A 13,119-nucleotide genomic window follows, 5' to 3' on the forward strand; every position below is an offset into this window, starting at 1 on the left:
ACTATTTTTTCTTTTTTTTTTTTTTTTTTTTTTTTTTTTTAATTAAACCACTGGGTTTATTTGGTGTTCTGCAGGGATGTGTGGTGCGTGGAGAGCCTCCTCCGTGACTGTTTTGGAAAAAAGGGAAAAAATATCCCTGAGTGCTCTCTGAAGTGCCAACATTAAGTGGGTTTGGGAAGGCAAGGTGTCCTGGTGTCACCATCCAGGGAAATAACAGCAGCAGTGGATCCCTCCCTTTGTGGAGAGCCTGCAATTCCTACAGCTGTTGTTTGGAGAAGACACCTCACGGAGCAAGACAAATTCAATAATCACTATTCTGCTTTTCCCATTTTCTAATAATCTCAGCATTCCAAACGATGCTCTGGAAATCCAAGAGTATCTCGTATCAGCATCCTCTCTAAATGGAAAGCACAGTCACAATGCTGGTAAAGCACCAAAGGGAATTTGAATATCACTGCCCTCGTTTCATCGACAACTAAAAATAAACTACTTGCCCAAGAAGCTCCCCCCTCCAAAGAATTCCTCCCAAATACAGTGACAGAGTCCACAGCAGATTCAGGGAGCACAACTTCCAGACCCAACTCTGCCAGCCAACGTGATGCCTTCCAGCCAATAGTATGTTCATCATTTGGGATGTTGTTTTTTTATTTTTTTTGAGAAACCACTAATTGATATCTTTTTTCTTGGCATTTTACAGAGCCACTTAAAAATAACATTGTTTCTATTCTAGGCATATTTTAGGGGAAGCATCATTAGATTTAATTCCAGGGATGAACATCTGATTTTATTCTACAAGACCAGAGCCCTGTTCATTCAGAGTAACAGGGAAATTACAGTTCAGCCACGAGTCTGGGATGATGTGATCCCAAGTTGGAGCTCTGGACCATCCCCTTTGCTCAGTACCAATGTCAGCAGAGGTTTGTAGCTGAAAGGTGGGAGGGAAAAGCAGTTTCAAATTGTTTCTGTTATCCTGATCGAGAAATTCTCCCCCTCATTCAGACTCCTAACCTGTGGCAGGGCAGCCAGTGCCTTCTGCAAATGCTCCAATGGGGAGAAAAAGGAAAAAAAAAAGAGAAAGAAAGCACTTCTTCAAACAGCTGCTGAAGGGCTTTCTCTCAATCAAATTTAGCAAGATACCATCTCAGCACTGAAAACAAACACATAAACTTACCAATGCACTATCAGGAGAAGCATCAGAAATAAAGTTCAGGTGTTGCTCAGCCGTCAGCACCTCAGCTCCTCCCTGGCACCAAGCAAATCCCACAGCAGCAGCAGGTACCAGAACTGCCTCTCCTCTGCTGCTCACACCCGAACGCTCCCAGCCAGGCTCTGAATCTGCCACCAACAAAAGAAACCACAGGAAGACTGCTTCCCTAATGCCTCACAACTGAGTCAGTGGGTCAACAATTCCTTCGCTTTAGGAGCCAGACCAATTCCCTTAAACACCCCTTCTTTTCTTGCCTTTTTTTTTTTTTTTTCCCCCTGATGGAGAAGCCAACTGTCTCCTGCCAGTGGCAGCCCATCTGCTTCCAGAACAGAACCAAACCACTCCAAACCACCACCTCGTTTTGGCACAGGCATCCGTCCTGACGCAACTCCATTTTGTCTCCCACGTCTGGGAAAAGCCATGAGAAAATACTTACAATTGAAAAGGCAGAGGGGCAAACTGCTCCGTGTGCACCTTGCAGGGGCTGTGCCTGGCATGGGGTGGCACAAAGGAGAGCACTCTGTGTGACCCCACACCTGGTCCTGGCGTGCCTGGTTCCAGGCAGGCACAGAATATCCCGGGTGTGTGTTTCAGGAGCAGAGCCTGAACAAAGAGAAAGCTCCGGAGCTGCTGTCCCTCTTCCCCATCCATGACTCAAAACGTCTGGTTGGAAATTGGTTTCGTAATAACCCTTTAGTACCACCTACTCACATCACAGAGAGATTCTTGCAGCAAATGCACAGGAAATCACCAACGAGTGCCAATGGAGCTACTATTCCAAGAATCAGCTCTTTCGGTTATTCCTTCATCACTTGGAAACAGAGATGCTTTTACTTTCCCTATTGCACAGGGCGTAATTTTTTTTTAAGATGAGCCTTTAACTATGATCCTGTAAAATACTTTGTTGATAAATCACCAGCTGAAAACTTGCCCACTGTATTTAAAAAAAAAAAAAAAAAAAAAAAAAGGAGAAAGAATTTCACAATACTCATTCCAGAAAATACAGTAACTCCTTTCTGGAAATAACTCACTGGACAAATCAAGCAGGGAGAATTAATTTTTGGAGACAGTCTGCATCCTGCAGAGTGCACAAAGGCCATTTCTTCAGCCACGTGCCTTTGTGACCACCAACAGCAGACCCCTGACTCACCCAAGCACCAGATGAGTCGCTATGAATGGTTTCCTCTTCTTCCACGCTCCCCTGGGGTGCTCTGTGCCACCAGCATATCCTGAGCCTAATCCCCACTTTGATGGGAATTCCAAAACTCATCTGGGAAGGCTGTGGCCACCAGCTAACGACGTGGCCATCTGCTGCCTCCTGCTTTGAGTCACCTGTCAGCAATACAAAAGGAAATTACTCAGCAGAGAGCACGTGGAAGCCTCTGCCACACAGCCTCTGGCGTGCTCCTTACGGGAATGCAACATTCTGGAGCACTAGGATCACCCTGAAAGGAAAGTGTTACGTCCTGCTGCACTCCCATTCAAAAAAAAAGTGAAATCTGGTTTAAAATAAAGAAGAAAATGAATGCCAGGAGTGCAGGGAGAGAGCGTTTCAGCTGGGTTCTCAGTGCCAGCATCACTGAGGCTGCCATGGAAGGGGGGACAAAAATAAAAGAAGACATTTCACAAACACGAGACCTTCACTGTGCGTGACAAGAAAAATAATTAAAACAACTGAGAGAACTAATCTGTGGCTGCTTAGGAAGTTAACTCTTCGAAGGAAGTGATTAAGAGAACAAAAGCAAAGTGTTATGTTTATCAAACAAGTGAACTTAACCCATGGAGAGGGCTTACTCCTGTGAGTAAAGGTGGAGTACTGTCCCAGCCCTCCCTGCAGGCACCAGTTCATAGTGGGCTGGGATCTTAGTGAATATGAATAAATTATTATTTCAAAGAAATAAGTCTTAATAGAAATACGAAGCACAGCTTTGCCAAAAAACCAAATACTAGCAGAAAAGCAGCCACAATGTCCCGTGCCTCTTTACAAAATCCCCTTGATCTAATGCTTATTCAGGGCAAAATCCACAAGTATTTTCTTGAGAAGACCTGATTAACCACTTGCAACATTCACAAATTCAGTCCCAGCAACAGACATTTTTTGTTTCATCACGCATTACGCAGCACACAAATTCAGCCCTCTCAAACAAGGCTCCCAACTTCTCCCCCAAAAAAGCAACCGACAAATATGAGACAGTTACTACAAACACTGCTTTGAATCTTCAGGAATCCCACAAAAATCAATTAATACTAAAGATCTAATTGTCTAACCTGCTTCTGCATGCAGAAAGAGCCAGACCTGGTGCCTCTACAGGGGGGGAGGGAAGCATTTCTTGTTCCTGTTTCGTACTTGACTTTTTTCCTGCGCAGGAGATGATCTAATTATCCAACGTGTCAGTATATTGCTTCACCCTTCCTCGTGTGTCTCCTTACATTAACATATTTTAACAATTCAGCTCATTAGGAAGGAGACGAAGAAGAAAATGGCAAATTATCCTTAAAAAAATCAATCCACAAAGGCAGAAGCCTTCCCATGTTTTGTCCTGCACCTCTCCAAAACTCTACCGGAGCACACAACCAACGATGCTGAATGTAAACAGGTCACAAATCTCCCCAAATCTCACATCCTCACGCTGCTCAGATGGAAATGTACCTGTTGAAGACTGGAGCCTGATGGGTGAGCTGTGCAAGGGAGTAATTTTGGGTCCTGCCCAATTAGAAAGGAAAGAAACTCCCAAATGCCAGCCCCTTATTGTTCCCAACCGTGCTGATGCTCAGCTGCAGGCACTGTGGCTTCGAGGGGGCTGGTGGATCTCATGTATAATAATTGAGGATGGGTGATGAAAGCGAGCCATCAAACCACATAAAGCTGCTACCCATCGCCTTGAAATGGATCTGAAAAACCCTGAAATCCAAATATAACATGGACAGCACCGGCATTTGCATATGTAGGATGCCAGCCGAAGTTTCTGAGCCTTTTTAACAAATGCTTTTTTTACAGTAAAGAGCCATTCAACACCCAGCCCTGCCGGCAGCCACGGATCTGAGAGATGATCTTGTGTTTTAAACCTTCCCCCAAATTCCTACAACAGGTTTAGCCTGGGCACAGCCCCCATGGCACACAGTAAAACCATGGGATCTCAGGCAACGTTTCTTCAGCAAGTTTTGTGTATAATAGCAGTGTCTAAATATAAATGTGTTTACGGCTATTCCCAAAGAAGAGCCTGTTCTGAAGCAGCTCCTTTATTGTGATCGAACACGCTGGATTCATTCCCAGTTTTAAGCCTTATATAAGGCCTTCAAGGAAACAGAAACTTATTTTCTACAAAATCATGCCAGCATAGTAGTAGGTGCAACGGAATTATTCTGTTACACATTAAGTTTTACTAATAAAAAGACCTGCATTGCCATCATAAAGTCAAATGCTGCTTCCCACTAGTACAAACAAATATTTCCTGCCAGGTACATCCACTCTGACTAATAAATAACACAGCTTTTTGGACTGTGGGCTGTAGCACAAATGTGTTAGGTTATCCCTGTGGCCTGTTAGGAGGGAGCACAGCCCAGTGTGCTTGCAGGGATGGCTCACCCCAGAAAACCCTCAAGGATGCAGCACAGGTCAGGACATTCCCAATTTGGTTCCCACATCCCCATGCAGGCTTCTGGCACTGCTCCAGCAGATTCTACATTTCCCAGGACCATCAGGGAGTCAAACCACTCCAAATTCAAATTGTCATCAGGACCAAAAATCTGGGTATGCAACCAGGTCTTAAAACTCAAACTCTTGTAAATCATAATAAAACTACTAAATTGGTAATAGGCATCAGAAGCTTTAAAATGAAACCTACCACCAAAAACCAACAAACCAACCAAAAAACCCCACTTGACAGAAATGATTAACAGGTTGTGATTAACATCTTTTGGTGGTCTCCACGCTGTGCTGCTGCAGAGAATCTGCTTGGGCAGAACACATCCATGCCTGACAGGGGCTGGGAGGACAGAGCAGCTCCCCGAGGGGTACAGACAGCACAGACACAGCCAGGGAGACAGGAACACCCACTCCAGTGTTATTTAGGTGTCTACATCAAAAAAAAAAAAAATAAATCAGTCTCCAGTGGATTAGCAAATGCACTTTGCACAGCACTTCATTGACAGCACCAAGGCTTTTCCCTGCGGCCACGTCCCATTTTGTGTTATCACGCAGAAGCAGCTCAAGGACTAAACCAGATCAAAACTAAACCTTCTCTTGCTTAAGATTAAATTATTACAGGACTGACCTTGCAGATACCTTGGCACAACTTTTCAGAGGGGTTCACAACCCAGCACTGAGGTTCAGCACGAAGCAAAACACTAACATTTTCTTTGGGAAAGAGATGCTACTCACCCTTCTGCATCCTCCCATTGCAAAGTCTCTTCCCTGGAAAGTGGGAAACTTGTATTCTGTTTTTTCCTCCTATGCCCACAGCCTGGTACTGAGCTATAATTTTGATACTACACATTTATGAGCAGAGTAGACACCTCTCACCCCTCCTTCTGAAACACACCACTGCTCCCAAACCACATAAAAGATTCAAAACGGGACGATGTGCAAGCACAGCTTTACCCTCACCCTACAGAGAAAAGGACTTCTCAGGACATTTGGAAGTCTATGTTTTTAATTCTTTTCTTAATTGTCATTCTGTGTTTTATCCAAGCTGTTCAAGCAGACCCCAAGTCAGGACACCATTTAATATTGTCATACATTTTTTCTTCCCACTTCACTTGCTAACAATTTGGAGATGCTTAACTCTTCTTATTTGTTCTACAGGTGTTTGTATTATTTTTATGTCTGCAATTCCAGGTTTGGCAGTTTTTCAGATTCCATTTCATGGGCCTGCACACAAGGCATGCTCATAAATACATTCTGGAGCTGTAGAAGTTGACAGGAGTGGCTGAATTCTGACCCTGGCATGGAAAGGATGACGTGAGGGGCAGGCAAGGCAGGATGGAATTGCTCTCCTGACTTACTCTGGTAGCTACAACAGATGGATCACATAATCCAATGCAAACAGCAAGCAAGTTTCTTGGTAATGAGAGAAAAGGACACGATGACCTCTAGGTAAAAATCCTGGGAACAGCAAGCACACATAAACATCAACCTGAACAACTTTAATTCTGTGCCAGAGCCTGAACTGAAGATAACAGCAAAGACAAACACCCAAGACAGATTTAATTCAGGCTATAATTCACTGCATGAACATGCCAAAATTGTGGTACAAACCTCATGCCTTTTAACACTCCTCATTGTAAGCCTATTCTTATCTTGGTGATAAATGTAGGATTTTAGAAAGTTTTCTGTTTGTTTTTTTTTTTTCAAGCCCCTTGCAATTTTGGTGCTCTCTTCTTTAGCAGGGAGGAAGCTGGAAGTACTTCAGGTTATGAGCTGGGGTGGAATATGTCCTAGTACTGATCCCCAAACACAGGGCAGCTCATGACAGGGCACTGATAATGAATTGTTGCATGGATACAGACAAGCACATTACTGCTACCTCCCTTCACCCCAATAAAAGGCATTTTAATTTAAGATTTATTTTGTTTGCAAAACTGACTCAGCTCCTCCAATGGGAAGCAGCATGAACTGTGTTTTCTTGCTATGAAGGTACAGATCTCTCAGCATATGCTTTAAATAACAGACTAAAAAAACTCCCTGCTCCTTGTTCTGATTAAGAAATCCTTGAACAGCTCAGTTCCCCAACACTCAAAAAACCCAACAGGGTAGCAGGGGCCATAAATACTCATTTTCTGCCCCAAACACGGGAACACTTCAGAAATAACGAGCATTTGGAGGAGGGTGGATTTTTGGGGGGATTTCCTTTATTTTGAGTGCTCCAAGCTCACACCACTAGATGGCACGTTTGAAACTCTTGGCATCTCAGTGAGATCACAAGTCTCTGCTCGGCATCACACCATGCTTCTCCTCTCCTGGGATGGAAAAGTACAGGTAAAATGATACCTGAGGAGGCAAAAAACCAGGACAGGCAGACAATGGCATGGAAAAATGTGTCTGCATGGGAAGGCAGTGCCTGGCAGAGAGCTGAGGGAGGGACTGCTGTGGAGAGCTGAGCTCCAGCTGGAAGTGCTGTGGCCCTGGTAAATCTCTTCATGTCCTGGAGCAGTATCTGAGTGCCAGAGGGAGCTGAGACAAAGAGGAAAATGGTAAAGGAGGGTGAGAGTTGAGCTTTTGGATGCAGGACATGGAATTCCACAGCGAGCTCAGCAATGCTCTGCTCTCTGCACATCCCTGAGAGCTCAAGAGACCAAAAACCATCCACAGCCTCTCCAACACATCACTGGCATGGACTGATGGGAGAGGGACATTCAGGGCACCCCCAAACAACAGGGGAAAATGCAGCCAACTCACAGCATCCCATGAAAGATGTGACTTTTCCAGAAGTGTCAAGTCCCACAGATGTCCACAACAGATAAGCAAACACACAGCAGCCCATGACACTGAGTCAGAGCCTCAGGAACAAGTCACCTCCTGTGCAGGACACGTTTTGGAGTGTACCTAGATGTGCTCCAGTGTACTGGCCTTGGCAGGGATGCCAGAGCCTGGCAGCACCACTTCCTTAAGGCTTCTGGCTCGCTCCTGCTGCCAGTTCCTTAATTTAACTCAACCCACTTAGAAAGTGCATTAGCACAAGCATGTACCAACATTCCAAGCAAGCAGGTACCATTCCCTCAAAGAAGAACAAGTCGGGTCAGCACCGCTGCAACGATCGCGGGCGCTCGGAGCTGGTACTTGCCATGGCACTGCACCCCACATTCCCTCCCTGGGCACTTCAATAGGGATTAACAGTTTACTAGTAGCACTTCAGCACTGACTCAGCCCTTGGAATGGGCACTGGTGTCAATGGAAAAAAAAAAATTGTCAGTGTGAGCTGGAGAAGGAGAGAGGTGTTGTTGATAGACCCCCAAGGTCAATGGGAGAGAGTGCTTCTTGTCTAGGTGAAAGAAAAAATGTCATCTTCCTTCTTGCAAACAAGAACAGCTCAGCCCCAGAACTGCAGGAAAAAATAAAAGATGTTTTCCTTATGTAGGATTTAGTGCTGAAGTGCTTGAAGTGCCCTCACCATGATCACCCTCACAGAAGCACCAATACACACTCCTGAGGCAGCACAAGAAAGTTTAGTCATAGCAGAATCCATCCTACACTCCTTGGGAATTCTGCTCTTCCCTGATCCATCAGTTTGGCACTATTTTGTGTATTTACATGCTCCTGTTTACACAGTATGGACCTGCTGGGCAAATACTCCTCAAAACACACCAGAGTGCATTTCTTTATGGATGCCTGAAGGCTCTGCCAGCAAGTCTGCAGATATCAACATGTGGCTGTAGCATCCTGCTGGAATATTCCACCAAGGCCTCTAATTTCAATGGACAAACACCTTGAGAAAATTAAATTTCAAGCATAATAATGCAATAATCTCATGTGAATCTTTCCAGCCCCCTTTAGATGCAGGTATGTCCCTCTAATCCTCCCTCTCTCCAGTGGTGAATGATGCAGAATCTCTTGCAAGTAGGAATATACTATGGCATCTTGACTGCTTTTGAATAAAAACCACAAGTACTCCAACAGACAGGCAAATTCCTCAGTGTAACTACAAACCCCACTGCAAAATTTTGTGGAGGGAAAAAATGGTGGATCATCTATAAATGAAAATCCGTGGAATTCTGATTCACATTTTCCTCCTAATGAACCACTCAACACACTGAAAGCAACTGAAAAGCAAGGAAAATACTTCATGAGTGGGATTATTCTCACTTCTATTTAAATACCTGCAGCACAGATGTTGGTATCTGAGTTAGTCACAGGGAACTCCTTTAAAGTCAGTGCAAAGAAACTGTCACTTGCATGACATGATTCATCTGACTTATTCCAGGGAGTTATTTGGGATGTTTTCCCCTCTCAGAAGGGAAGCCAGGAACGTCACAGCCCTGTCAGATGAGCTACAGTGATACCAAATTCTTAAATGCTGCTTTAAGCTACTGTAAAAAAAAAAAAAGACAACAACCACAAAAACGGGAAATTTTAGATAATGATTTGTGGCATAAACTTTATATATATAAATTGAAATCATAAGTCAGAATGTTGCCCCTTAGAGATTTTGTTCCAACAATTTTTGTCCTCAAATTTGCAAACATAATTGCAGCACTGGCCCTGAACACAGAGATGGACAAAGAACTTTGGGCAATGTGAAAGTAACTGATCCACTTCTCTCTTAAAAGACATTAATTTGAAAGCAAACACAATAACCTAAAGAGCAGACAGTGCATTTCATCACGCAATACCCTCTTATGTTAATAAAAGGATTTTTATGAGGAGGGAGGAATAATGTGGAGTTAAGGGCAAGATGTTCAAAGTGCACTGCTAACTCTGGACTGTATTTTTCACAACTAAGTCTCCACCTCAACATCACATACATTATTGCCTCAGATTGACATTTTTGGAGAGAACACAGGGAAGGAAGCATTGGGAGGAAGATGAGGCTGTTTTTTTCTAGCACAGCACCAAGAGCTGAGCCCTCCTCACATGGAAAAGATGACTGTGAAGAGGATGGATCCCATGGACAGTCACAAGGACGTGGCTATTAATGAGCAGAGCTGAAACTCATGACATTGCTCTGGCAGCATGGCTGCATTTGATGCATCTCATCTGGAAACTCCCTGGCCACTCAGCACAAGGAGAATGAGCACCAGCCTTTCCTTAACCTCACTGCCCTTGCTGCTCTCCTCCTCAGCAGACAAGCACGGACACTTCCCACTATCCCAGGCTGCTCCAAGCCCTGTCCAACCTACCCTGGGACACTTCCAGGGATGGGGCAGCCACAGCTTCTCCAATCAACCTGTGCCAGGGCCTCACCAGCCTCACAGTAAAGAATTTTGACATAATAGCTAATCTAACCCTACCCTCTGTCAGTTTAAAGCCATTCTCCCTTTCAATACATGCCCTTGTCAAAAGTCCCTCTCCAGCTTTTCAGTTCTCTTTTTATTTATCTCCCATCTACAAAAACAGACCCACTCCACTCTCACCAACGCTTGTAACTGAATTACTGCATTATGGGAGATTAGCAGCTTTTTCTGAAAAACCTGCCTGGCTGCCAGGGAAAGTCAACATCCTTGGTCAAAGAGCATCCAACAATTCATAAACTTCATTTAGCTGCCACCAAATGATGTCACCAAGAGCAAAGTACAACAACAGAAGTGACAGCCAAGCGGGACACGAGCTTTTCCCAAGTATTGTTTGGGCAACAAGCGAACAAACCCCTCATTGTTGGTGTGCCCGTGGAAGTGGATGGCACACACACAGCTACCTACGTGTCTCCCAACACATACTGGGAGAGAACATCACCTCCAACAGACTGCAAGCTGAATCATGTAAACTTGGGGAAAGAGAGTCCCATTAAAGAAGCAAAATTAATGTTAAGTGTATCAGATGAAAGACTTCGCTTCTAAAGCCAGCGCCTGCACGGGAATTCAAGCTACTTCGAAGATATTCAGGTCATTCAGACAATTATTTTAAAATGGCAGAGAAAGACAGCCTGATGATCCATGTATGGCAACAGGAGCCAGAAGCTCTGAATCATTCATAACAACACTTAGCAGCTCTATCATCTGCAGATCTCAAAGCCACTCCACAAAATGGATATGAATCGCTGGCAGCCAGCTGTGGCTCCTCTGCAGTGGGTTGGCATGGCAGGGCTGCTCTGGGAGGCCTGGAGAGCACCAGGGTGCTTTCCAAACTGCAGGCAGTAATTACAGCTCCTGTCCTTGTTTATCCACCTACCTACCTGCAATTCTCATCCAGCACTCCCATGGCTGACAGCTAGGGCTGCACCCAATCTCCCTCCATGGGAACCTCTTCATTGGATTCTGTGAATTCTCTGGCAAATCTCACTTTTCAGAATAATTCCAAAAAAGTGGCTTTTTTTCCCCACCCCAAACAGCCACATGGATCCAGTGGATTCCTCACCACTTGTATCTGAGTCATCTTTCATGCTATCCTTATGCTGATGAACAAACCCACCCTTCCCATCCCTATATCCCCATGTTTTGACAGACAGAAATCTTCAGGTTTACTTTGCAAAACTCAGGAGGCTAATGCACAGAGAAAGTAAGAGGTGTGCTGAAATAACAGCAAGACTCTCCAAGATAAAAGCAGGCTCCACATTGCCTGAGTCCTGACCTCCCACCTGATCCAGCCAGTTTGAACATTTACTTGAGGTTGCATAAGTTTCCTATAAATTCTCTGTGCCCCAACACCCTTCTGTTAATGCCAACAGCTGTTTCCCAGGGCAGAAGTGGAGGTTTGAAGGGGTATTTGCCTTTGAAATGAAGAACATTTTGTTAACAACACTGCACTGCTATTACCCATCACTGTTTCTGTGGCTGTATCTGTTGCAGGTTAGAAACAGGTTCCTGCTTCCCCACCTTTATCATTCCTGCTGCATCTGTACACCAAATAACAGGGATATGAGCTGCTGCAATCTCCTGGCTATGGAAGATCTGAAGTGCAGCATGCTGGAACCTTAAGTAGATGTAAAGCACATTGTCCTGCAGATAAAAAACTCCACAACAGGACACATTTCACAGAACAAGAGATGCAACTAAATGGGAAAAAAAGAGAAAAGGCTGCTACTAAACCCTGTCACTTTCTGCCTTTCTGCTGGGTATGAAAGATTCAGACACCAGAAGTCTCTTCTGCACTGTTCATCCCTCAGTCAGTTTTCCAATGCATTAGAAGCCCAACTTAAACCAACAGCTAGAATATTATTTAACAAAGCCTTTACTCTGCAGCCCATTTTTTACTCACTATCACTACAATTAGTGTAGGATTAAAACCTTACATTTTCTCAGATGCTCCCTTTAACTCTATCTGCCCTGACAACTAAGCCATAATGCAGTTTTTGATGTTCTCTTTCTTTTCCCTCCTCTGATGGGTTGATGGAAAGAGAAGTAAAATTCCTCTGCAGGTTGAACTTGAATTAGGAGGGACAAAGATTTTACTAAAACTGGGGAATGAGAGGTTGCACAGGAAAGCATGGACTAAACCCACTGGGATAAAGGAGATTTTTACCTTGTAAATCTGCTTTGGGGAGTCGGGTCCTCATTTTTCTATAAAGATTTTACTCTCACCTTCTGAGTTTTCTGTAACATAGAAATTGCCTTGTAAATGTGTTTGAGATGCTTCTCCCAGCATTGCAAACATCATATAATGGAACTACAGGAACTTCAAAGGAAGTGGCAGCTTAGGGCAAAGCTGAAAACATTTATTGTCACCCAGACACACTTTTATCAACTTGCTCAGGCAGAGTCATTTGTGATACACCTTCCCCAGACATGCCTTCAAAGAGAAGCAAAGTTGCTTCCCCTCAACACTAAAGTCCAGAAAAAAACATTTCCTGGTCAAGCCCAGCTTGTGCCAAGATATCCCTTGGATGAGCAGTAGTGCCAAGCAGTGCCAAGACCTGCAGCTCACAGCAAGGACTGATTTTAACAATCACACCCTCCTGCTTTTCAAAGGGGCTTATCTGAACTCTTCTTCTTCCAAATGTGCTGGGCAGTTCTAAGATTTGTCAATTCTCCCAGTACATGTACCCATGTCCCTCCACTGGCCTCAGCTGGTACCCAGGAATTAACTCTCTCCTTAGCTCTGTGAGGTACACAAAAAAAAAAAAAAAATAGCTTTCCTCTTCTTTCCAGGTCCAACATTTGTGTCACATTATTTTCACTTCAAATATCATTTAAATTCAGCAGTAATGGTCCCCAATCTACACTGGAAATACTCATAACTCTGAAGTCAATCCACTACATCTTAATGATGAAGTCAGGAAGCCCCATTTTTTCAGAAGACATAATATTTCGATAATTATTTT

General features: G+C 44.1%; 1 long non-coding RNA gene across 7 annotated transcripts in view; it reads right to left on the bottom strand.

Moving 5' to 3' along the window:
* LOC306801209 overlaps positions 1–13,119 on the bottom strand; it is a 76,455-nt gene that overhangs the window by 22,361 nt on the left and 40,975 nt on the right. For 3 of the 7 annotated variants that reach the window (XR_013774014.1, XR_013774018.1, XR_013774019.1), the window contains 3 exons: positions 2,358–2,539; positions 1,919–2,141; positions 1,172–1,335 (listed from right to left, as the gene is read on the bottom strand). The exons of 2 other annotated variants lie outside the window; for them this stretch is intronic. This is a non-coding gene — a long non-coding RNA (uncharacterized lncRNA). Of the gene's footprint in view, positions 1–1,171; positions 1,336–1,918; positions 2,142–2,357; positions 2,540–3,475; positions 3,858–13,119 lie in introns of all 7 variants that reach the window. 2 more of the 7 variants (XR_013774015.1, XR_013774017.1) reach the window with 2 other exon arrangements.

This window comes from Erithacus rubecula, assembly GCF_903797595.1.
Source record: "Erithacus rubecula genome assembly, chromosome: 4".
NCBI classification, from domain to species: Eukaryota; Metazoa; Chordata; class Aves; order Passeriformes; family Muscicapidae; genus Erithacus; species Erithacus rubecula.